Raw genomic sequence first — 24,875 nt, forward strand, 5'->3', positions numbered from 1 at the left:
GTTGTTTCCATGTCTTGGCTATTGCAAATAGTGCTACTGTGAACATTGGTGTGTGTGTATCTCTTTGAATTAAGGTTCCCTCTGATATATGCCCAGGAGCGGGATTGCTGGATCCTATGATAAGTCTATTTGTAGTCTTTTGAGGAATCTCCACACTGTTTTCCATAATGGCTGCACCAAACTACATTCCCACCAACAGTGTAGGAGTTTCCCTTTTCTCCACAGCCTCTCCAGCACTTTTCCTTTGTGGACTTTTGAATGATGGCCATTCTGACTGGTATGAGGTGGTACCTCTTTGCAGTTTTGATTTGCATTTCTCTGATAATTAGCAACATTGAGCATTTTTTCATGTGCCTGTTGGCCATTTGTATGTCTTTATTGGGGAGTGGCTTGTTTAGGTCTTCTGCCCACTTTTGGATTGGGTGAATGTCTTGTTTCTGAACGCTTATAACAACAATGATAATAATACTACTGCTAATAATAGTTCTTCACAAAGCCCTTGACACTTTTCAAGCTCCTTCATCTCTGTTATCTGGTTCCTTCAACAGTCTAGGGAAGAGGGATGACAGTCATTGTTACTTTCTGTTGTTGTTGTTACTTCTATTTTACAGCTGGGACAACTAGGACACAGGACAGTTAAGTGGTCCCAGATGGTGGGCTCTTTGCACATCCTCTCTCTGCAGTCTGGGTGAGCAGGTGGCAAGGAGGGGCCTGGCTTAGAAACATACCTGGATGAGGTAGGAAGGTTGGCATTCAAAGGGCAGGAGCAGGAGCAGCGAAAGGAGGGCTGGGTAGGTGGGACAGCAGGATGGCTGAAAGGGAAAGGTTGGGGGACAAAAGCAGGGGAGGGAGAGATACCTCCTGGCAGCCTGTGGGAGCAGTAAGAGCTCACTGCAGCCTCCTGGAAGGAGCTGAACTGAGGGGGATGATGGGGTTACTGGGAGGGGGGAAGGGGGACCAGGGAGATAGCTGGAAGGCACAACCCCAGAGCCTTGGTGACTGATGGAATATAGAGGTAAAGGTAAATGTTGACAGAGATGTTCCTTAGATTTAAGCACTTAGAAATCCCAGAAGCTGGAAACACCATAGCGCTGTAGGTAATTAAACAACAATGCAGCAGAAGCTTGCTTAACCCAGCTGCATTTAACTAGCTAACTGCATGGAGCCACTCCACACCCTCTGTAAAGCACGTGGGCAAAAAGCTAGCGTTTGCTACTGACCTTTTCCAAAACCCACACACAGTCATCCATGACAATTCAGTGGGTACACTTTCAAGGAGCTCCTGGAACCTTTAAGCCATCCTCGCACCCCACTCTACCCCAGGTTAGGAACCCCTGGAGGGACTGTTCGATGCCTGCCCCAAGCTTCTCTATTCATTGAGCGCCACCGCCTAGTTCCCCACCCTCTTTATACCCTCCAACACACTAATGTGTGTCCTTTAATTGAATAATACACAAACTGCTGAAATCTAAGTGCACAAAGGCAGTCACTGTGTCTATGAAAACTAAGTTGACAATTTCGAAAGACTGGCTAAAAGTAATTTAATTTTTAAAATTGCTGTTGAACTCGGTATAGATGAGACAATTGTGAAGACCAGGGAAAATGTAAAATCTTGAAAGGGTGGTAAGCACTGATCTGCTTCCAAGCTCCCCAACCAGAGGCCGGTGGCTTCAGGTCCTGCCCCAGATCTCTCTACGGGCTGTTCAGCGCACCACACCCCCACCCACCCCCAGCACAAGGGAGAGTGAGCACCTAATCCCAGAAGTGATGATCGCATCATGTCTGCTCTATTCTATTCACTGAAATCAGTCAGTACCTCCCCGGCTCACACTCAGGGGCGGGGATCCTGCCGGGGCGAGAACGCGGGAGGCGGGGTCACGTAGGGCCCTCTGTTGGTGCCAACCTATCTCCCAGTGAAGGCGTCCCTACTGAGTTGGATAAGGGGTCCTCTTCTGAGAATCGAACACTTCCTGTGCCAGGCGCTGCTCCGAGAACTTTACGCTGACCCCTCGCCACCGCTGTACGAGGTCAAAACTATTATTATCCTCTTTTTGTGGGGCACAGAGAGGGAAGGAGCTTGTTCTCAAATCCCACAGCCCGTAAGAGCCGCAGTTGGCTGGAATTCAAATACGCACGGGTTTGACCCCAAAGAGGAAGCTGAATTGGACATGGTGTGGCTGAAGAGCCTGCAAGACGTGGGCACTAAGTCCCCCCAGGGGAGCTGATATTTGGGACTGAAGTTCCGGAAGAGGCAGGTTGGAACTGGCTTTGAGGGTATCCTCAGTCGGGAGGGGAGGGGGAGATGAATCCCAGGGAAAGGAGCCCACCCCTGGGAAGAGTAAGTACAGACAGGACAGAAGTGGGCTCTGTGTCCCAAGGCATCCAAGGGAGGTGGGCGCTGCAGTAGCCTCTGCCTCATTGGAGCTGTGACGGGGGAGGAGGGCGGGTCCTGGCTGTGGCCACACCCTCTGCTCTCTCTACAGGGCGGTGCTGCCCCAGACCCCGCCCATACTAACACCCCGGAAGTGGCCTCCCAGGTCAGCAGCCCTCAGGCAGGAGTGTGTCATGGTTGCTCCACCCAGAGGCTGTGCCCCCTTCCTGGCTGATCCAGCTCATTCGCCCTGTTGGCTGTCCTCTGCCCTCTGCCGCCGTTAGTATCCTGGGAGCTACCTCTTTCATGGAGCGACCCACCACCTCAGACCAGGCTGTCACAAGGCCAGATACCTCCTCCTCCAGGAAGCCTACCAGGCCTCCTAACCTTTCCCAGACCTTTTGAGGGGGCAGATGAGGGATTTGTGCAGACAGAGCACCACAAATGCGGATATTTGACTTCTCCCCAGAACCAGCTTCCCAGCACTCACCAGGTGCTACGGGTCCTGCAAGGCCTGTCCTCCTTCCCTGCCCCCACTCTTGACCAGACGCAAAATCTCTCCAGCAAACCCTGGACAACCTCCTTGCTTCTTCCCTGATTCCGTCTGACGGCCCACTCCCCCAGATGCCCAGCTAAGCCTCACTGACCTTGGGGCAGATGCAGTCCAGGGCTGGGCCCTCACCATCTGGTCCGACGTTGCTCACTGCTGGCTGCCAGCCCCCTTTGTAGCCCCTGCATCCCAGCCCACCTCCATGTCTTTGCCCAAGCTGCTCCCCTGCCTGACATACAACCCTCTAGTCTCCAAATGTCCAGATCTCTCCCATCCTTCAAGGCTCAGCTCAAAGCTTGCTTGCTGAGCTTGGAAAAGCGACCCAACTTCTCAGTTTTCCCGGCATTAACAGGAAGCAAATCGGTTCCTCCCTTGCCGGGGACCTGGGAGGAGGGAAGAAAGCTCGGCCAGTAGGGGGCCTGGCGCACTGGCGGGACCCTGAGTTTCGTGGCCTCTGGGCCCATCCGTCCAGCTGCTGCGCTCCTCATCCAGGCCAGGTGCTCGCTAAGCCTTCCCAGGTGCTGACGAAGCCACGGGCGGCCCATCCCCACTCCCCAAGAGCCAGTGAAGGGCCCCTAAAACGCGGCTCAGGAGGCCCAGCAGGAGAACATCTGTGAGGGGCTGCTGGGAACAGGCGGCGGGATGAAATCTGAGAGCTTGGGGCTCCCCTCCCCGCCGCGCCACACCCGCAGGGGGCACGCGGAGAAGAGGCGCGGAGCCTGACCCGGGGCTTGGACGGGTGGGTACTGATTCTGATCGCCCAGTGCTGGCCGTCCCGGACCCCGCGGCGCCTGGCTTCGGGAGGACCCCGCCCCCCCCTCCGCTTTCCCCTCCCCCTTTGCTCCTCGGCTTTTGCGTCTGTAAAACGGGGCGATGGCACCGCCTCCATCTGTGCCCCTACTGCGAGTCTCTTGGAGGACGATTTATTGTCCAAGACCAACAGTAACTCAATCACTGGAGGAAAAAACTCAGAAAATAGCTCCCCGCCCCCAATCTCCAAATCCCCAATTATTTCTGTGACCTGGACTCCACCCCTAGAAATGCCCTCGCAGCTGCCAGGAGCCAGAAGGGGAGCGTGACCTCGCAAGGCAGGTATTATTATGACCCCAGGTTTCGGGTGAGGAGAGGGAGACACAGAGGGGCTCGGTGGCCTTCTAGATCTCAGGAGGGTGGGGTGTAGTCTAAATTCGAACGCAGACCTGAGGGTCCTTGTTCAGCGCCCCCCGGGCCCCGGCCTCCAGGCCTATCAAGGGCTATGCCATGCCCTCCATGAGGACGCGTCACTTGTCCCAGCTCGGACGACACCGCGCACAGCCCGTTTCAACTCCCTCAGGGCTTGCGGGTGGGGGTGTCGTGTGTGGACGGACGCGCAGTGGGTGGACTTGAGGCTCCGGGCCCCCGGTGACCCGCAGGTGAACATCTGCCCCCTCCCCAACGCGCGTGCGCCTCCCACCCGAGGAGATTAAGGGGAACTTTGAACCCTGTCCCCAAGCCCTGATGGGGAGGATTAATCCGATTGTTTTAAAACCCTAGCCTTCCCCCGCGCCCCACTCCCCGGCGTCCCGGGCTGCCCGCCCTCTTCCTCCATAGCCCGCTGGCCTTGTGGGGGGTGGGGGGGATCTTTGATCCATTTTACCGGCGGCAAATGGGATAGGCAGTGCCTTGGCCAGGGATCTGAGTCTTCCAGTGCCTTTTCCTGGACACCCCCACCCTCCTCCCACTTTGGAGTCCCAGCTCTGGAGGCCCACTTTATCCAGGAAGCCTTCTCTCTGCTTAGTGACTCACCACCCGGGAGTGGATCCTTTGCTCAGGGCCCTGGGTGCGGTTCGGGAGGGCACACACATGACAGCTTCTTTCTCCGACTACTAAACTCTGCTGTCTGGGCTGGACCACTGTGGGGCCTGGGACAAGGCCATCCTGCAGCTTCCATTTCCCCACCTGCATTCCAGACACCGGACTCAGTGACCTGTGACAGCGCTCTGGGGCTGAATCTCCTGGTGCCTGAGAGCTGTTCCCACTAACCTGGGTTCATCCTGAGGGGTCCTCTGCCCAGCTTCCAAAGCCTTCTTCTTCAGATAAGAGCACCCTGGTTTTCCAGGGAGGACCCTGTCCAGCCACCTGCAGGTATATGGTATGCTGGGTGGCCCCCACCCTCCTAGCTCTTGGCCTGGCAATCAGCATTCTGCCCCATGGCTTGGAGAAAGGCACTCAGCCCTACAGGTGGGGAAGGGGCTGGTGACTTGGTGCTGCCAGAGCTACTGCCAACAGGGACCTCATCTAAGGGGGTGAAAATTTAAGGGCGATGTGGGGGTGGGCAGAGAGGTAGTCCTGGTGTCACAGAGCCCTGGGTTGAGTTTGAGGCTGGGTCCCCATTGAACTTGTCTGCTTGGCTTTCTGGCCTCAGGCTGCTTAGAATCTTCAAGTCCCCTCATGACTCTGAGTGCCCTCTGGACTTGGTGATCTGTTTGCTCGAAGCTGCAAACTGGTTATTGCTGTCCCATGTTCCATATTCCTGCATTCAACACCTACTCTCTGAGATAGCCTCAGGGTGCATCCTGAGTGACCAAGACACAGCCCTGCCCCACGGGGCTTATGGCCTGGGAATGTGACCAGGTGATCTGTGCCTTGGGGAGGGGTATGTCACAGGGTCCAGGGCCCGGACATTCCCTGAGGAGGAGACACCAACAGACCTGCAGGATGAGTTTGGAAATGACTAGTGAAGGGGCTGGAGGTGGAGGGATAGAAAGTGCCCCAAGCAGTTGGCCCTGAGACTGGTGAGGGCTCCCAGTCTCCCTTGAAAGAACAGCAAGGTGGGGGGTGGGCAGGGAGCAGAGAGGGCCCCGCAGAGCATTGTGGGCCGTCTGGATTCTAGCCCAGCAGCACAGAGGAGCCAGGCATGGGTTGTAAGCAGGCGTGTAGTGCAGCCAGTTAGGGTTTTCTTAGGTCCCTCTGGCCTTGGTGCCTTCCCAGGGCTCTGCCACCTTGGGAAGAAAAGAATTCCTTGCTTCATTATGCAGTACTGCCACGAGGCCTCCTTGCCCTGGTCAGCTTTGTGGCAGGAGGAGGGAGACAGGTGGGATGCCTGTTTTGCAGATGTTTGTAGATGCAGTAAGATCCTGACTGTGGATGGGCTGGACCACTTAGAGAAGGCTTCCCAGGAGAGGGCCCCCAGCTGCAGATGAATAGAAATCACAACAAAATGTGCTGAGAGGGATGGTAGGGGTAGAGGAGTACCAGAGAGGGAACAGTATGTGCAAAGGCACAGAGGCAGGAGGGAACACAGTGTACCTGGGAAACCCCTGAATCAGCATTTGAGTGTGAGGAACTGGAGTGTGTTTGCACATGTGTCAGTGTCTCTCTCTGAGGCTGTGAAGGTGCAGGCAAGGAGCAGCGAGAGGCCTCTGCATTGGGTGGGCTGGTGCTTGCAGGAGGTGGGTGGTGGAGGATGGGCAGAGGAGGCAGGGGAGACCACATGAAAGCCAAGGCTGTCAGTTGGGGGAGGGTTAGCTGGTGGATAGAGGGGGGAGGTTAAACATGGAGAATAAACCTTGTGCTTATCTGCACTTCCTCTGGAAGGTTTATGAAAATGATGGCAAAGAATTTAAAAAGGTATAAACACAAGAAAGGAGACAACTGCCAATGAGAGGTCCAACACATTTTAGGAAGATAGAAACTGACAGGACTCAGCAGAGAAGGGGAAGCAGCCACCTGCTTGCCTTCCTGGGGTGCCCAAGAAAAGCACCCATAAACCAGCAGAAACTGGTGAGGCCAAGTCTACACATTGCAGAAGGTAAGGACGGGTCTGATGACAACCACTGTGGTGGACAGACCCTGATGTGACCCTTATGATCCCCTGGCCCCTGATTTCACAGCCCTGTGTAATCCCTTCCCCTTGAGTGCAAGCAGGACCTATGACTTGCTTCTAACCAATAGAATATGGCATGGGTGATGGGATGTCACACCTCCGTCACAGAATACTGCAGGGAGAGACTCTCCTTGTGGGCAGGATGAGCTAAGCAGCCTGTAGAGGAAGCCTGAGAGGCAAGGGACTGCATGTGGCTGCCAGCTGCCAGCCAGCAAGAAGGCAGAGTACTCAGTCACACAGCCACAAGGACAGAAATCCTGCCAGCAACCAACCAAATGAGCTTGGAAGCAGATTTTTTTTCCCCCAGCTGACTCTCCAGATGAACACACAGTGGGCGGCACGTTGATTGCAGCCATGTGAGACCCTGAGCAGAGGACCAACTCAGCTAGGCCTCCAACCCCCGGGAACTGTGAAAGAATACATGTGTGTTGGGAGGGAGGGTACAGCTCAGTGTTAGAGTGTGTGCTTAGCATGCACAAGGTCCTGGGTTTAATCCCCAGTACCTCCATTAAACAATACATTAAAAAAAAAAAAAAACCTAATTGCCTCCTCCCCCAATTTTTTTTTTAAATTAAAAAAAAAAGACTATGTGTGTGTTGTTTTAAGTCTGTGGTCATTTGTTACACAGCATAGGAAACTGATACACTCCCAAGTCCTCCCACAGCTGCTCAGTTGTATAAGTCCACTTCCCAGTTTCCACCCTACCCCAGCAGGAAATAAGATGCATAATCTCTGGAGAGAGATTCCTAAATCAGGGCATCAGGCATGGCAGAGGCAGGAATGAGTGTGGGGCTGAAAAAGGTTCTTGAGTATACCACAGCTTTCCCATCCTTCCCTGTCTTGCTCCTGGGATGCCAGGAACCAAGCATGTGTCCCTAGGCAGAAGATTGGAGGGGTCATCTGTGCCACCACTGGGAGATTCCTGATCACTCACTGCCTCTTGCTGTAAAGGCCATGTGACCCATTATGGTGATGAAAAGAGTGGAAGTGACACACTGCACTTTCCTGTTGTCTCACCATTGCTCTTTTCCCTCTGCCACAGAAAAGTGTGTCCTGGATGGAGGCAGCTCCTTCAGCCTAGGTCCCAGAATGAAAAGGACACACAAAGCAGAGCTGCAGCAACCTACAGACACAACATAACATGAAGAAGAAATAAACCTTTGCTGTAGTGTGTCCCTCAGATTAGGGGGATGTTTGTTACTGCAGCATAACTTAGCAAAGCTGACTGGTACACCCAAGAAAGCTGTCTGGATACATGAAAACCCAGCAGGGACTACTTCCACACAGAGAGATTCCAACTGGCTTGTCCGAGCTCCACCCTGGTGTGAATGGCAGCCCAGGATTGCTGGGCACTAGAGAAAAACCTCCAATAAGAAGGACAGAGACCAAAACAAAGAGAGAAAAGGAAGTAGGATGAAAAGAGAGGATTCAGGGAGCAGAAGAAAGTGTCAAAATAAATCCTAATTCCTCAGAGAGGACATGAAACTAGAATGATGTTACCAGTTTTAATGGAGCAAAGAGCTTGTAGAAGTTTAAAGGACAATAGTCAAAGTAAAGGGTGGGAGAAAATGTTAAGGAAACCCCCTAAAGAGCAGACCCTAAATGACAAAGAAATAGAAAAAAGGCAAAGATAAAACAACAAAATTAGAGGATGAGCCCAGGAGTGCTAATTCCAAGAACAGGAATTCCAGAAGGAGAGCCCTGCAGTATACAAGTCCCCAGAGTGCTGAGGCCCACTGCTCCGGCCCTGCACGACAGTCTCACAAAGATCCTAAAGAGTCCCAGAGAGGAAAAACAAGTCTCACGGAAAGGACTGAGGGTTGGAGAGGCTATGGGTTTCTCAATGGCAGCACTAGGAGCTAAGATGGCAATGGAGAAATGTCTTCGAAATGTTTTTAAACTTGAAATTCTATACCTAGCTGAGCTATCACCAAGCATGAGGTTAGATGAAGACCTTTTCAGATGTGCAAGGATTTTATTAATCAACCTTTTATGCACCTTTTCTCAGAAAGCTGCTGGAGGATGTTCTCCAGAAAAACAAGGGAACAAGAAAGAGGAAGACATGGGATCTGGGAAACAGGGACCCAACCCAAGGGAGAGGCAAAGGAGAATCCCAGGTCAACAGTAGCTGTGCTGCAAGCCCAGAGAACAGCTAGCAAGGCTTATTGAGGAGGGATCTTCTGGGAGGCAAGCTGTGGGGCACGGATGAGGACAGAATCTGTGATAGTGAATAGTATCAAGAGATTGTTGGAGCATTGGGAATACTTGGGGATGGATACAAAGGAAGCTATCAGTTATCAGTTGCTGCATAACAAATTGCCACAAATGTATCTTACTGTTACAATGGAAGGCTGGGCATGACTTAACTGGGTCCTCTGCTCAGGGCTTCACAAGGCTACACTCAAGGTGCTTGCTGGACTGCAGGCCCATCTGAGGCTCACCTGGGGAAGGGTCCACTTCCAAGCTCACTGAAGTTGTTGCTGGAATCCAGTTCCTTGCTGCATAGGACTGAGGGCTTCAGTTTCTTGCTACTATTAACCAGAAGCTGACCTCAGCGCTTACAGGCCACATACAGTTCCTGGCCGCGGCTACACAACATGGCAGCCTACTTCTTCCAAGCCAATAAGAGCATAAGAGATGCTCGCATGATGGGCACTGCAATCTTATATCACATAATCACATACAGCCCATTTCTTTTACCACGTTCCATCGGTTAGAGTAAGTCACAGGTCGTGCCTGCACTCAAGGACAGGACATCTACAAAAGGGTGTGAGCACCAGGTGGTGGGGATCTTTGGGAGCCGTTTTTGTTTATTTTTGTTGTTGTTGTTTTGCGGGGGCAGCAAAGTAATTAGGTTTATTTGTTTATTTATTTTAAAATTTAACTGGAGGCACTGGGGATCAAACCCATGACCTCCTGCATGCTAAGCATGCGCTCTACCACTAAGCTTACCCTCTCCCTCCATTTACTTATTTTTTCATGGAGGCACTGGGGGTTGAACCCAGGACCTCGTGCTTGCCAAGCATGTGCTCTACCACTGAGCTACCCTCCCCGCTAGGAGCCATTTTTGAAGCCTAAACAAAGCTAATTATTAACTTCATGAACCACTAGAAGTTAAATCAGAAAGGACACAACCACAGTGCTTGACTCAGTAGCAAACAATGTTTCTATAATCATTATGATGAAACCGCTGAATATTGGTTTAAGGAAAAATTGTTACGTGTTGGTAATAAGAAGCCACCCAGGGAGAAAGTGTTGTGTGGGTGCGTTTCAGGGAGGACTGTGAGAAAGCGGAAACCTTGTCTTCTGTCAGAGGAAGTCGATAGATAACGGCTCAAATTGGTAAATCAAGTAACAGCAGCACGAGTTTGTTATTTATAAACACGGAGATAAAATCCAGGCGAAGAAGCCAAAAGAGTTGCCTGTGGGTGTTTCTGGGAAGGACTGGGGGTGGGGCAGTTCGGGAGGGGCTGCTGCTTTTCCTTACAGGCTTATTTATCTTTTAAAATTCTGTGCTTGTCATGTGCTTATACTTTAAACTATGGCATTACTTCGATAAAAATACACATTAATTAATAGAGAAAGAGATAGGGGGGAGGAGAAACATCCTCAAGAGTGAACAGGGAAGTCCCCAGGCATCCTGAACAATCTTCTTACCCTGGAGGAAGGGGTTCCACGGATCCAGGGAATGGAAGCCCCTGAGAGCCCTTTACTGACGCATACAAGAGAGAATACGGTAACCGGAGCTTCCACAGGGAAAATACGGTAACTGCCTGGGGACTGGGAAACCACGTGGCTGGGAAGGTTTGGGAAGGTAGTGGTGAGGCCGGAATCAGGACCCCTCTCCTGGGGGCGGGTGGGGAGGGGCATGAGCCTTAGGCGCAGCGTGAGATGCCCCCACCCGATAGTCCCCTTCTCCCTAGACATTTCTCGGGAAAACCCTGCAGGCTCTGGTGAGGTTTTGTTTTGTTTTCAATTCAGTAGATTTTGTATAATTTGTTTTTATCTAAGTAGTAAATGCTTCTAGTAAAAACACTGGGAAGCACAAGATGTCTTGGAAAAGAACTGCCCAGCAGTGATGACCACTGTCAGGCTATCTGGGTTCCCAAGCGTCCTTCCGGTTCCTGTTTGGTTTTTTTGTTGGGGGGAGGGGTAATTTGGTTTAATTTATTTTTAGAGGAGGTGCTGGGGATTGAACCCAGGACCCTATGCTATGCATGCAAAGCATACACTCTACCACTGAGCTATCGCCTCCAAACATTTCCTGTTGATGTCAATCTCTCTCCCTCATGCACAGGGGTCTCTCCTTCCACAACCATGGTCTTTACCCCCACTTTATTCACTTAGCTGCCAGTAGACAGGTGCACTTCCCACAAGACCCCCAGAGAGAGCTGTCTTCCTCCTCTCCCGGGCCCCTGCGCCAGCAGCCCCCTGACTTGTGCACCCAGTCCCCAAGGGCTAGGTGTTCAGGTCAGGTGCAGGATCTTGCTCTCACTAACTCAGCTGCCGATGGGACACCCCTGCACCCCTGCCAGGCTTTCTTTTGGCCCATTGCCTGGGAGTCTGAGCTTGGCTGGGAGCACCTGTCATGGGCCAGAGTCCCAGGGCCTCACAGCAGTGTGGCCTGAACATCTGAGGAGGGTCTGGTGTGAAGGAGGTGGGAGGAAAGGAACAGTGGTGAAGGGAGGAATGGGGGAGAGATGGAATCTGGGGGTGTCTGGCAACCACTCAGGGCACAGGGCCACAGCTGAGTGGCCCACTGGCTGTGTGGGGCTGGGGACTGGCTGAGACATCCTCCCCAGAGCATAGTGGCTTCATATGGCTTCACCACTTCCTCCTGCATGTACTTTAATGTGGCCTTGACAACTTGCTTAACCTCTCTGGGCCTCAGTTTCCTCATCTGCAAGATGAGAATGACAAGAGCACATCTGTCATAGGAGGGGAGGCAGAAGGCAGTGGGAAGGAGTTAGGGGACGCTTCCAGAGGAGCGGTAACAAGGCTAGGCCATGAAGGAAAGAAAATCCTCACGAGTTTCTTTTACTTGCTTCACTCCGCTTTCTACATATGGAGGACCTTAACAATGTCTTCTATATGGGTTGTGTGTGTCAAAAGGGGTGTGTTGTCAGAGTTTCGGTCTAAAGTGCCTGTCCCTGTGGCTCCAGCCCCTCTTGTGGCAGGGCTGGCTCGCCTGGCCTCCAAGTCTCATTTTCCTCAGTCAGATAATGGGCATGGCAGCCCCACCTTAGAGAGACATGGTCATAAACAGATAACCCTGCTTCGTCCCCAGACCACCTGACCAAGGGTCCCTGCAGCCCAGGAATGGGCCAAGCCAAGTTTCCCTCTGCTCTTCTTGGGGCCAGTTTGGCTAAGTCCCACCTGCTGTTCTGCTGGGGAGCCTGATTTTGGCACAGATGTATTTCTAGAGACAAGGAGTATCACCAAGTCCGAGGCCCTGGGGGGTGTCTGGGCTCCTTCCTGGAGCTGCCCCTGGCCCTGGCCCCACCTCCCATAGTCATGGCGTGGGACTTGGAATGGGAGGAATTTCTGACCAAGGGGACAGGTCCCTAGAGGAAGTGCTGTTAAACAGTGGTAGAGTCTGGCCCGGCCCCTGGGCTTTCCCTGGCTCTAGAAAGAGGGTGGGGACTAGCCAGAGTGTAGGGGTCTGAAGGCCGTGAGAGTACAAACAGCAGCCTGGGGACTGCTGGGGTTCTACTGCCTGGCCCCAGAGCTCCAGGTCAGATGGAGTTCTCTTTCCAGGCACGGACCACCCTCCCCACTCTTACTCTTGCCCAGAGTGAGGTCTGCTGAGTTCTAACACGGACCCCCACTTGCCCCACTTCGGGGACAGGCCTCCTGGAGCATGGAGTCCTGAGCTGGCTGCTCCACTGCAGCTGCAGGAAGGATTTTATTCCACCCAACACCCTGCACACACATATTCAATTACAGAAAGGAAAGAAAAGCTTATGGGACAGAGCTTACCCTTACTAAGTACTCTGTCAAGTATCTCTTATTTAATTTTAAAATATGTTTTATTCATAATTGTCCCAAACTGGAAACAACCCAATTTTCCATCAGCCAGTGAATGGATAAGCAAATGTGGTACATCTGTAAAAAGGAATGCAGCTTCGCAATGAAAATGAAAAAATCGCTGATACACACAGCACCCTGGATGCCTTTCACAGACATGAGTGAGTAAAAGGATCCTTGTACAGTAAGTGCTTACCATCTAACTCCACTTCTGTGACGTCTGAACAGGTCAAGTGAATCTAGGTGACAGGAAGTGGATCTGTGGCTGCTGGAAGTCTGAGGATTGATGGGGAAGGGGCACAAAGGAACATCGGGCAGTGGCGGAAATTGTCTATATCATGACTGATGCATCCATTGGCTAAAACTTACAAGACCGATACTTAAAGTGGGCACATTGAACCATATGACTATTTTGCATAAAAGAAAGAAAATACTGGTTGTTCATACATTGATTGCATAGCCCACTAATTAATCGATGGCCCACCACTGGGGCTGCACTGACATCTGTGGAGAAGAGGGGCAGGGAAATACAGAAATGTACAAGCAGGCCCGACCACGCTGGCGAGCTGGAGAGATTGCTTTGGGAAAGGAATTCTGAAGGGGAGCATAAGAGAATTTAAGCTGGAGAGATGGGTGCAGGCAAGGGAATTGCAGGAGTGAAGAACCCAAGGTGAGAGGGTCACCAAGTCCTTGGAACTGGTGGCCCTTGTGGCCTGAGTGCTCCGGAGGTGGGGTCTTTGTCTATTTTGTTCTGTGATGCAACCCCTGGTGCCTGACCCATAGTAGATTTTCATTAAATGAGGAATAAGACATTCACTTAAAAAAAATGATGAATGAGAGAAGAATGAATGCTGGGAGTGAGGGAAGGTAGTGTCATGTGAGGCTGGGGCTGGGCTGGAGAGACTGTGAGGGACTCAAGGCCACCAAGAGCCCACTGGCTTTGTCCCCAGAGCACTGAGAAAGTGCCCCCTCAGCAAGCCTGGCAGAAGTCCAGCTGAACTAGATGAGTTCTGGGCAGTCACATGCCTCTCCTGATCCAATTGCTGTGTTCAGAAATGCCTCACATTGATTGGCTAAGGCTTGGTTCCTGATTAGTTCTATGAAGATCGACCCACCCTGGAGCTGGGGACCCACCCCCACCTCTGCAGCTACCTCCTCCTGTCCCTATCCCACCCTGAGTGGAGTGGACATTGTGAATGGCTGTGAGGTCCTCCATATGTAGAAAGCAGAATATAGCAAATAAAACTCACCAGCCCAGCTGTGAGTAGTCACCGCTATCTGTGTGGCACCCACTCACACCCCAGGTCTGTTACTCTGCACCCACAGCTTTGCTTCCTGGTTCTATAAGATGGGACCGTGTTGTACCCACCGATCTGCCACCTACTTTTGCATCAGTCATGACCCCATCAGCTTTTCATGCCTGACTCTGGCCTGGGCCTGGGAGTGCTCACAGGTATCCCCAGTTTTGAACACTGGGTGCCCACATGGGCCAGAGAGAGAGCTCCCTGAGCCCACACTGCACCGGGGAGCCTCGGGGTGCCTCGGCCCTCATGCCAGGTGTAGGTCTGCCCAGTGGCTCTTATTTCTTTGTTCTTCCAGCTCCACAAGGCTCCAGCTTCTCTCTCCCAAAGGCCCCTCTCCAGGAATAACAATAGCATTGATTGTGCCTGTGCTATGCACTGCCCTAAGGTTTGGCACACAGAACTCATTTAATTCCCTAAAATCGTAAGTTCTACTACAGTCATCCCTATTTACACTTGAGGACACAGAATATGGAATTATGACTCCCCAGTCGACAGCAAACACAGGGCAGGGTTGAATTCACACCTAGACTCCCTGCCCCGGTCCATGCTCCAATCACCAGGCTATCAGCCTCCTCCCATCAACTTGCTACGCAGCCAGTGGGTGTCCTGATGGCCCCATCTGACCACAGCACTCTGCCGACAACCCTCTCTTGGTTAGAAACACCATGTAGTCCAGCAATTCCACTTCCAGACATAAGCCCCAATGAATTGAAAGCAGGGACATGAACAGATATGTCCCCATGTTGATAGCAGCATTATTCACAGTAGCCAAAAGGTGGAAAAAACCCATGTCCATGGAAGAATTAATGGATAAATAACACGTGGCATATCCAGCCAATGGAATATATTCAGCCTTAAAAAGGAAGGAAATTCTGACAGATGATACTGCATATCTGAACCTTGAGAAAATATGCTGAGTGAAAGAAGCCAGTCCCAAAGGGCAAATCCTGTATGATCCCTCTTATGTGAGGGACCTAAAGTAGTCAAAATCGTAGAGACAGAAAGTGGAATCGTGGTTGTGGCTGCCAGGGGCTGGGGAAGGGGGCAACAGGGAGTGGTTTATGAACACAAAGTTTTAGTTTTGCAAGACGAGAAGGCTTCAGTGGATGGATGGTGGTGATGATTATACAATACTATGTGTTACTTAAGGCCGCTGAACCGCACACTCTAAGATGGTAAATTTTATGTGTATTTTAATCACACATTTTACAAATAATTAAACAAGAAATGCTCCCTTGGCTCTGCAGTGCCCCCATGGCAGACCAGTTACATAATTTGTGGGGCCCAGTGTACAATGAAACTGCAGGGCCCCTGTTCAAAAATTAAGAATTTCAAATAGGCAACAGCTGAGTATTAAACTAAACATCATCTCTCCTGGGCAGGGACCCCACCGGATGGCACACGTTGGATTTCAAGGGGCTGGCCTTCCCCCTGCCGCAGCCCAGCCCATCTCCCCCTGGGGTCCTCCTGTAACGGGGCTTCCTTTCGGCTTTGTTCCTGTGTCTGGGGCTTTGTCTATATTGTTCCCTCGGGTGAAATGCTCTTCCCAGAAGTGTCTGCATCTTCAGATCCCAGCTCAGCTCTTCTTAATACCAAACTGGTAGTGGGTGTTGGCTGCTCAGTGAGGGTGGGGCCACTTCCGTCAGGTCCTCTTGCCGCCGCCCAGGCCCAGCCTGGGCCTGCCCAGACACAGGCTCCTAGGCCATTAGAGGAAGGAATCAACTCATCCAAGTCACCACGTTTTATTCAGAGTAATAGTGGGCAGCTGCTGCGTCCCAAGGCTCCCCGGCCTTCCCGCAACCCCCTGGAATCTCACCCATGTGACACTGGCGGGAATGGGCGCAGACAGGCGAGGGGCCTGCCCGAGGCCTGCCTGACGCCGGCCTGGGGGGTGGGGATGCTCGCCAATATCCCCAGTTTTGAAACTCCGCGCCCACGTGCACCAGTGGCACGCCTGGGCTTGGCGGGGCGGGGCTGCGGGGCTTTCGGGCCCGGCCCTCACTGCCCAGACGGGAAAATTCAGGGTCCCCGCCTTCGGGCAGGCTCACAGGGCTTCTCCCTGCCGGCGCGCCCATTTGCCGGGTCAGGAGACCGAGGCCCGGCCTGGAGGTGGCAGCGGGGGCGCGGATGTCCTCTGGGACGGGGCCTGGTCCGCGCTGTGCGCCCCGGGCGGGCGGGCGGGAGCGTCCTGCCCTGCGAAGGCGGCGCCGAGGCCTTCGGCAGCCTCTCCGCACGCGGGGCCCGGGTCCTCGCCCGCGCGGTGGAGAAATCCCGCCGGCGGCCCGAGGAGGAGGCGCGGCCGGGAACCGTAGTCATGGTGACCGCGGGAGACAAAGAACCGGCGCCGCCGGGCGACAGGGGCGGCAGAGGAGGCGCCGGCCCCGCGGAGGCCCCGCGGCCCAGCTGCCGCCCGAGCTCCGGCCTCGGGGTGGCCTTAGGCCAGTCTCGCTCTCTCTGGGTCTGTTTCCTTATCTGGACCGCGGGGCCCGAATCCAGGAGCTCCTCTAGCTTCTCGCTGGGTTTGGCTGTTTTCTTTCCTTTCACCTCCCCCCTAGGCAAAAGTAAATAAATCTGGAAGGTCCTCTAAGGGTGAACCTGGAGAGGGAGTGCCAAGTTCTGAGGAGGCCCAGCCTCCTCTATCAGAAGAGGAGGAGACCAAGGCCTGGGAGCAGGAGGGGAGGTCCACGGGACACAGGGGAGGCCCAGGGCAGACCCTTCACAGCCTTCCAGGCTGTGGGGAGCCAGGGAGTGACAGGGGTGATCCCCCTCTCTTAGCCTGGCCCTGCCTCAGCACCTGCTGCAACCCAAGGGTCCCAGCAGGACCAGGCACTATTGTTCTGGTGGCAGAGGCCCGTCACTCCAGTTCCTGGACGCTTGTGCCCTCCTGGTGGGTAGGCAAGGCCTCCTTCCCGAGAGCCCTGTTAGTCTGCAGTCACAGGCCGAGGGGCACTGGGCATCCACTTTACCCCAAGCTGGGCCTCAGTTTCCCCATCTGTAGAAGGGGGTGAGAGGAGCTTTAGACTCGAGACTCTCACAGCCCTAGGCTCTCTGAGGCCTTGTTCCAGTCACCATCGGTTGGCCTGAGGTGTGATAGAGCCCTGGGCCCCTCCAGGCTGGGTGTGCTGTCCTGGGCATCTGAGTAGTGTCTGCAGGTAGCTGGTGGTCTCCTTCTGTGCCCAGCCTCCTGGGTTAGACTCCAAGCCAGGGGCCAGGCCACAGTGAAGGTTGGGCCTGACCCCTGCCCCACCCCCAGAGCCCTCAGACCCAGGACCAAGCACAGGAGGCCAGGGGCGGGGTCAGCAAGCTCCTCAGCACCTGTGGGGCCTGAGCTTCTTTCCTCACCTGGCCCTCTGAGGCCGTCTCAGTTCCTCTCAGTGTGTGTGCTGACTCTGACCAGTGGGGAAGGGGATGGATGGAAAGGCCGTTTCTAATGAAGTAGGGAGGGGTGACAGGTCACTCTGGCGGGTCTTCAAAGAGGGTCAGCCAGTCCTGCTGGTCCAGCCCAGCCTCAGGGGACAGACGGGCGCAGTGAGGGCACCAGGACCCTCTGGAGGTGTGACACCCTCCCTCCCAGTGACCTAAGGTGAGCCCTGCCTGTGTTTTCTCACTAGGAAGCCGGACCTGGCCAACTGCAGCATGGTGTAGATAAACCACATCAGAGTGGTGAGTGACCTCCTGTCCTGCAAACTCCCGCCCCCTGCAGCCCTGGGGCCTCCTCGAATCTGAGCCCTGAGCTTGCTGTCCTCTTTTTCCTTCACACCCTGGCCCCTTGAACCCTTCTTGGAGTGTCTGAGGAGCTGCCTGTGATTCCTCGAGGGCCCCCATGGACTGCAGCACCCCTACCCAGCTGAGAGCAGGAGACTTGGAGAGATGGGGGTGGTTTGGCGGCAGCCCTGCCAGGAATCAGTCAGCCAATCAATAAATTGTAGCATTACCCAGCGCAAGGGGTGGGTGTGGGGAGGCAGGGAGGCCACACAGATGGAGGGATGGGAGGGTCCCTCTGTGTCCTACAGCCAATTCCTTCCTGAAGTTCAGAGATCCTCAGTCCAATCTCTCTTGGATGGGGGGTTCCCTTCCCCATCAGGGCAGCCCTGGGATTCCCCCCACCCCCGCAAAACTCTGCCCCACGTCTAAGGCCAGTCTCCCTGCACATACCTGGGCTAACATCCCTATGTGCTCTGGTCCCTGCTGCAAAGATGAAGATCTCGTCTTGGCATCAATTCTGTGGAGACTCAGGAAATGTTCCTGATGTGGTCCTGCCAACCCCACCTCACACTGTAATGGAGGGGACAGCCTGGATTACCTGGCTGTGGTCAGGGGGGGCTCTGTGGTGAACAGTGCCCCCTAGCCAAGCCTGAAGCTGAGATCAAGATGGGTTAGAAGGGGCAGGAAGGGCATTCAGGCAAGGGGTACAGCCTGGGCAAAGATGCCTTGATCTGTTGGCAGCAGCAGGTGGATGGATCTGTCTGAAACAGAGACCTTTCATTGGGTGCGGTCAGGGCTGAGGCTGCAGGACGGCGGCAGAGGCAGGGGGCCTCCAGCAGCCCCTCCACCCTGCTCAGCCCTATGGTTCCAGAATTTGTTCATGGAGTCAAATGCATATGCTTTTCCTTATGCTTAATCTGTGGTTCATACCACTCAGTCTTCTAGAAAGAACTAGCAGTAGCCTACAGGAAGTCAGAACAATTAACTCATAACAATAGAGAAAGAGAATATTGAACATTCAAGAATGTGGGGAGACATGCACTTTCCCTATTCCAGGGCATTAATGATCAGTAATTGGGCATCAAAAGTAGCTGTGAGTTTCCTGGCAGGCGAAGCATAAAGGGAATGAGAATGGGCCATAGAAACTTCACTTTTTGGTCAAGGGAGCATATCAGGCAATTCAGAAACCTGCTCTTATTCCTAGAAAGAAGCTCTCCAATGAATTTGTACCTCAAACCTCAGGCAGAAGTTGTTTTTGTGGGAGGGCCTCTGGGAACATAGCCAGTTAGGCACCCTTGGGGACCTGCCTGCTGTGTGGTCGCAGGGTGTCCTATTTTCTCTGGGCCCAGGTTAACCCGAGCCTACTGATCTGGGTCTCAGGAGCTGTGGGACCCCAGGGGCAGGCTATCGGGAATGCTGCCCTGGAGCCACGCCCTGGCTCCCGCTGGGGCAGGACAGCCACCTGCCCTTGCCTCCCCGCATTGCAGGGTGTCCGAGCACAGAGGCTGTGCTCACACTGGGTCCCATTCTGCCTTTGCACACACTCTTCCCAATGCCTGGAATGCCCTTCCTACCCTTGTCTGCCTGGCAAACCTCGAATTTTCTTCACTTCTCTGTTCACGTGTCCCCTCCTCAAGCCCCATATTGACCCAGACAGCACCCTACCCACCCTGTTGGCACAATCCCTTTACTGGTCTGTCTCCCCCAATAGCCAGGGAGAGGACACCTCTCTGTTTGGGGACAATGTCTCTGTCCCTTTAGGTCCCAGTGCTCATGCTGGGCTGGTACCCGGAAAGCGGGGCCTGGCGTATTTGCGGAACGAAGTATCCTCTGGGTAGGAAAAGACAGATTCATCCTCCCCGTGGTGCAGATGGGGAAACAGGCCCTGGGACAGTAAATGGGGCCCGAGGCTGCCCGTAGAGCCAGGGCTGGGGCCGTAGTCAAGGGCAGCTCCCTTAGGTGGGGAAAAGTGACACTGAGATTTAGATGGCAGTACTAGGGTCTGACTCCTTGGGTTCAAGTCTCTGCCATTTTCTCACCCAGGTGACACTGAGCAGGTCACTTCTCCCTCCGGGCTTCAGATTATTCCTGGGCACAAAGGGGACAATGACGGATGATGACTTCATGGGAATCAGTGGGTTAGTCCATGGAGGCACTTGGCAAGAGCTCCACTGGGTTAACTCTGACTAGTAGAGCCTTGGTTACCATCTCCTTGTCCTCTGTGCACCCCCTTCTCCAGCTGGATGCAGAGCCAGGGGCCTCTCTGCTCCCCCTTCTCCCTCCCACCCATCGTCCAGCAGCAGGGACTTAGACTGTCCAGACAAGCCAGGGAAGGGCATTCCAGGCGAGGGAATGCAGTGAACCCAGAGGAGGGATGGGATCAAGCAGGGGGCCATTCTGGGAACAACTTGGGATCAGGTTCCTTTTTCAGGAGCCCCGGGCACTCACGTAAGGGAGAGGCCGACCAGACCATGAGGGGCTCAGATGCCAGGCTGAGGAGCTTACCTTTTGCCTGGAAATGGCTAGGAGTTGTCCGAGGCTTGGTGCTGGGTTGGGGCATGGTCACACACCTGGGGGCTGGACCTGAGGGTCTGGCAGAGGCTAAGTGAGTGGTGTAGAGGCCTTCAGGACCAGGGGGTGTTGGGTGTAGCAGTGCCAGTCCCAGGACCCAGCTCAGGATGGCATGGAGCATGCCCTGGATGAATGAATGAATGAATGCATGCATGAATGAATGAATGAATGAATGAATCATGTACTCAGGGGACTGGAGCCACCTAAGCGGTGGGCCCACCTGTCCTGTGTGTGCGGCAGCCCTGGGAAGCTGCCTGGGAAGGGGCTCTGTGCACGGCTGTGACTCCTCCGCCCCAGGCCGAGCCTGAGTGAAGAGTGGCTCTGTGTCTTTGGCAGAACTGGGACATCATCGGGTTCAGTTATATTTGGGGACCCCTGTGTGGCAGCTGCTGGGCAATCAGTCTCTCTAGGAAGCTACAGCTGCTCTGCAGGGTGAGACAGGTGGGTTAGAGGGGGGCTATTCATGCTGTCACCCAGGAGCTCTTGCAGACCACTGGGCCACCCTGGGCCTGGGACTCTCCAAGGTCAGTGTCCCCACTTTACAGCGGGGGGATTGAGGCATGGGGTGGGTGGCCATAGCTACTGCCCGCTAGCTGTGCGGTCTCAGCCAGTCAGCTCCTCTTCCTAGTTTTGTCATACAGGATGGGCTGGGATATGTGATAACAACAAACAATCCTCGGATCTTTTTTTTAATTGCCTACAGATTTTTTTATATCAGGTTTATTGAGATACCATAAAATTCCCCATTTAAAAATGTACAACTCAGTTAGTGTATTCATTCAGCTGTGTAGCCATGACCACAAACAACTTTAGAACATTTTCATCACCTCCTAAAAACCTGGCACCCATTAGAAATCAGTCTCCATTAACCCCCTCCTGCCAGCTCCTGGCAACTAGTAATCTTTCTGCCTCCGTAGCATTCTCTATTCTGGATATTTTGTAAAAATGGAACCTTTCATGCGGCTTTTTGTGACTAATTTCTTTCTCTTAGCATAATGTTTTCCACATTAACCCATGGTGTAGTTCATTCCTTTTAATGGTTAAATCATATTCCGTCATATGGATAGACCATAATCTTGTTCATCCTTTCATCAGTAGATGGACAATAAGTTGTTTCTACTTCGTAGCTATTATAAGCAATGCTTTTATGACCATCTGTATACAAATTTTCATGTGGACATGTGTTTTCATATTTCTGGGTGTAGACCTAGAAGTGTGATTTCTGGGTCTTACAGTAATTCTATGTTTAACTTTTTGAGCAACTGCCAGAATGCTTTTTGAAGTGGCTACACTATTTTATCTTCTCACCAGCAGTATCTGAGGGTTCCAGCGTCTCCAAGTCTTTGCCAACACTTGTTATTGTCCGTCTTTCGGATGACAGCCATCCTTCTGGGTGTGGGATTTCCTTGTGGTTTTGATTTGCATTCCCCTCCTGGCTAATGACGGTAAGCATCTTTTGATGTGTTTATTGGCCATTTACATGTCTTCTGTGGAGAAATGTCTATTCAGATCCTCTGCCTGTTTTGGGGGGAAGGATAATTAGATTCATTTATTTATTGATTTGTTGGGGGGAGGTAATAAGTTTATTTATTTTTAGAGGAGTTACTGAGGATTGAACCCAGGACCTTGTGCACCCTAAGCACACACTCTACCTCTGAGCTATACCCTCCCCCACTTTTTAAAAATTAGACTTTATATTTTAGGTTCACAACCAAATCAAGTGGAAGGTACAGATTTCCTGTATGTCCCTCCACCCCATCCGTCTGTGAGTGGTATAGCACGGCAGGGAACATTTTCTTGCTGTTGCCTCATGTCCATCAAGGCTGGCAGGGTCTCTGCTCCAAGTGTTCTCACTCCAAGACCCAGGCTGATGGAGCTACTCTGGTTGCCATGGCATTGAGAAGAGGAAAAGGAAGTATTGAGTCACCCACTGGCTCTTAAAGCTTCCACTCAGAGAGAATACATGTCACTTCCACTCACATCTCAGTGGCAAAGGGAGTCACCCAGGCATGCCTAACTCCAAGGAGATATGCAGTCCTCCCATGGGCCGGGAAGGGGAGGATTCAAATGTCCGAACACCTCTAATGACTCACAGCAGTTAAATAAGGTTCTTTCCTGCAGGACTTCTCAGTGTCTTTATTGTACTATTTTTCACTGTCCCTCTCTGGAGGGAGTGGGTTGCAGCAGGCAGAGCAGCCGAGATTTATTCAACTGGGGAACTCTTTTCTCCCAGAGCATCTCCCTGGAATCCTCTTTGGAAAACACTGCCTTGCCTGGTAGCCCCTTCCTAGAGCAGGGGTGGGCAAAGTTTTTGGAGAGCACCAAATAGCAAATATTTTAGGCTTTGTGGACCCTATGAACCAACTACTCAACTCTGCTGTTGCAGTACAGAAGCTGCCACACGTGATATGTAAGCAAGTGGGCGTGTCTCTCTTCCAATAAATGTTATTTATAGACACTGAAATTTGAATTTCGTGTAACACTCCTGTGTCAACAGGATAGTCTTTTTCTTTTGATTTTTTCCAACCATTTGAAAGAGTAAAACCATTCTTAGCTCCCAGGGGTGGTAGTTAGCGCCTCCCGATAACCCGACACCTTCGACTGGCATTCAGGACCCTTCCTGGGCTTGAAGTGCCTCACCTGCCACCACATCTCCACAAAGAGCCCAGGCTGGGGCATGGTGGGTGATATTCTTTCATTCCTGGGGCCTTTGCACAGGCTGTTCCCCCTGCTGGGAATGTCCTTCCAGCTCTTCTCGGTTTGGGAAACTACGGCCTCTCTTGACCCAGGTAGAGTCAGGAGCTGCCATTGCTGCTGGCGCCTTCTCTCTGAAGGTGCCCTGACCTCACTGTATTCTGATTTTTCATAGACATACTTGTTTCCCCATCTAGGCCATGAGCTTCTGGTGGGTGGGGACCTTGTCCTCCGCAATTCTGACCTCCAGGGAGGGAGACATGGCGTGGAGTAAGGGCTGCTGAGGAAAGGAGTACTAGGTGAGGGGTGGTCTACGTGGGAATCCCAGCCCCGGCAAAGGCGCCACGGTGAGGATGAGTTTGGAACCTGGAGGACCTGAGGACCCGTCTGCTGCAGCTGGGTGGAAGGTGACAAGGGACAGAAGTGGGGCTTCAGGGTGGTGCTAGGGAAGTAGGCTTGGTGCAGCCCAGCAGCAGGAGCCGTGGAAGGTTCTGGAGCCAAGGAGTGGCTTGCTGAAATTGATGTTTGGGTTGATCTAGCTCCCACCTTGGTCCTGGCGAGGTCCCGCCCCTCTGGCCATTCTCCACAGCCTCTGGGAGTGGAGTCTGTGAGTGAGAATAAGGGGGCCCTTCTCAGCTTTTGAGGCCCCATCTTGGTGCTCCTTGGAAGTGTCCAGATGAAAGTCCTGGGCCAAGGACATGGAAGCAACTTAAATGTCCATCGACAAATGACTGGATAAAGAAGTTGTGGTATATTTATACAACGGAATAGTACTTATCAATGAAAAAGAATAAAATAAAGCCATTCACAGCAACGTGGATGGACCTGGAGATCGTCATTCTAATGAAATAAGCCAGAAAGAGAAAGAAAAATACCATATGATATCACTCATATGTGGAATCAAAAATAAAAGAAAATAAAGAGGACACTAATGACCACATCTACAAAACGGAAACAGACTTGCAGACATAGTAAACAATCTTATGTTTACTGAGGGAAAGAAGGTGGGAAGGGATAAATATGGGTGTTTGAGATATACAAATGTTCCCCAGTATATATAAAAATAGGAAGAAAACAACGTTCTTCTTTGTAGCAATACCTTGTAATAACCTTTAATGAAAAAGAATAAGGAAAGGAATACGTGTATGTGTGTGCATGGCTGGGACGCTGTGCCGTGCACCAGAAACGGACACATTGTAACTGGCTGTACTTCAATTAAAAAAGAAAAAAGAAAGTCCTGGGCCAGCAGTCAGAAGACCTGGGTTCAAGTTGTGGTTCTGCCCACCCAGCTTCCTGTGGGATCTGGAACAAGTCACTTCTTCCACTGGGGCCTCACTTTCCACACGTGACAAATAGGAGCAATAACCCCTGTGCTGGAAGCCTCCTGGGGTTGCTGTGAGGATCAAATAAAGCCGGGGCTCAAGGGGACTGTGACCAGGAGAGAGCTGACCTTGGTGGAGAATCCTGTCGCTGTATCCCCAGCATCCGGAGCAGTGGGATGCTCAAGGTGTGCGGTGCTGACGTGGAGAGCGAAGGAGGCTGGGAGTGGGTTTGGGTGAGAGGGGCTCAGGTGTCTGAGACTGTGCTGAAGGAACTGCTTAGACCTCACCAGCACCTGCACTTGGTGCATCAGCCCTGCGCTCTGGGACCTGGCGTGGACGTATCCTGCAGCAGGTAACTTCTGGGCCTGAATCTGAGGCAAGAGCCCTCTTGTTTTACACATGGGGAAACTGAGGCCAGAGAGGCACAGGGACAGGCCCAGGGGTCCTCAGGCAGCCAGAGGTGGAG

The 24,875-nt window shown here is 52.8% G+C and overlaps 1 long non-coding RNA gene and 1 other non-coding gene across 5 annotated transcripts; one reads left to right on the forward strand and one right to left on the reverse strand.

The window, feature by feature from the left end:
- Positions 1 to 10,963: 10,963 nt before the first annotated feature.
- Positions 10,964 to 11,041, reverse strand: TRNAA-UGC (transfer RNA alanine (anticodon UGC)). The gene is given in 2 exon segments: positions 10,964 to 10,999; positions 11,005 to 11,041. It is a non-coding gene; the product is annotated as a tRNA-Ala (tRNA).
- A 5,487-nt stretch (positions 11,042 to 16,528) lies between these two features.
- LOC140697013 (uncharacterized) lies at positions 16,529 to 22,863 on the forward strand. 4 transcript variants are annotated; one of them, XR_012073836.1, is made up of 4 exons: positions 16,529 to 16,678; positions 17,729 to 17,780; positions 21,705 to 21,838; positions 22,097 to 22,863. It is a non-coding gene; the product is annotated as an uncharacterized lncRNA (long non-coding RNA). The 4 variants fall into 4 exon arrangements; XR_012073835.1 differs by having other exon boundaries at positions 21,708 to 21,838; XR_012073837.1 differs by having other exon boundaries at positions 16,529 to 16,636.
- The last annotated feature ends 2,012 nt before the right edge of the window (positions 22,864 to 24,875 follow it).

The sequence above is a fragment of the Vicugna pacos genome, chromosome 6 (genome assembly GCF_048564905.1).
Source record: "Vicugna pacos chromosome 6, VicPac4, whole genome shotgun sequence".
Lineage (NCBI taxonomy): Eukaryota > Metazoa > Chordata > Mammalia > Artiodactyla > Camelidae > Vicugna > Vicugna pacos.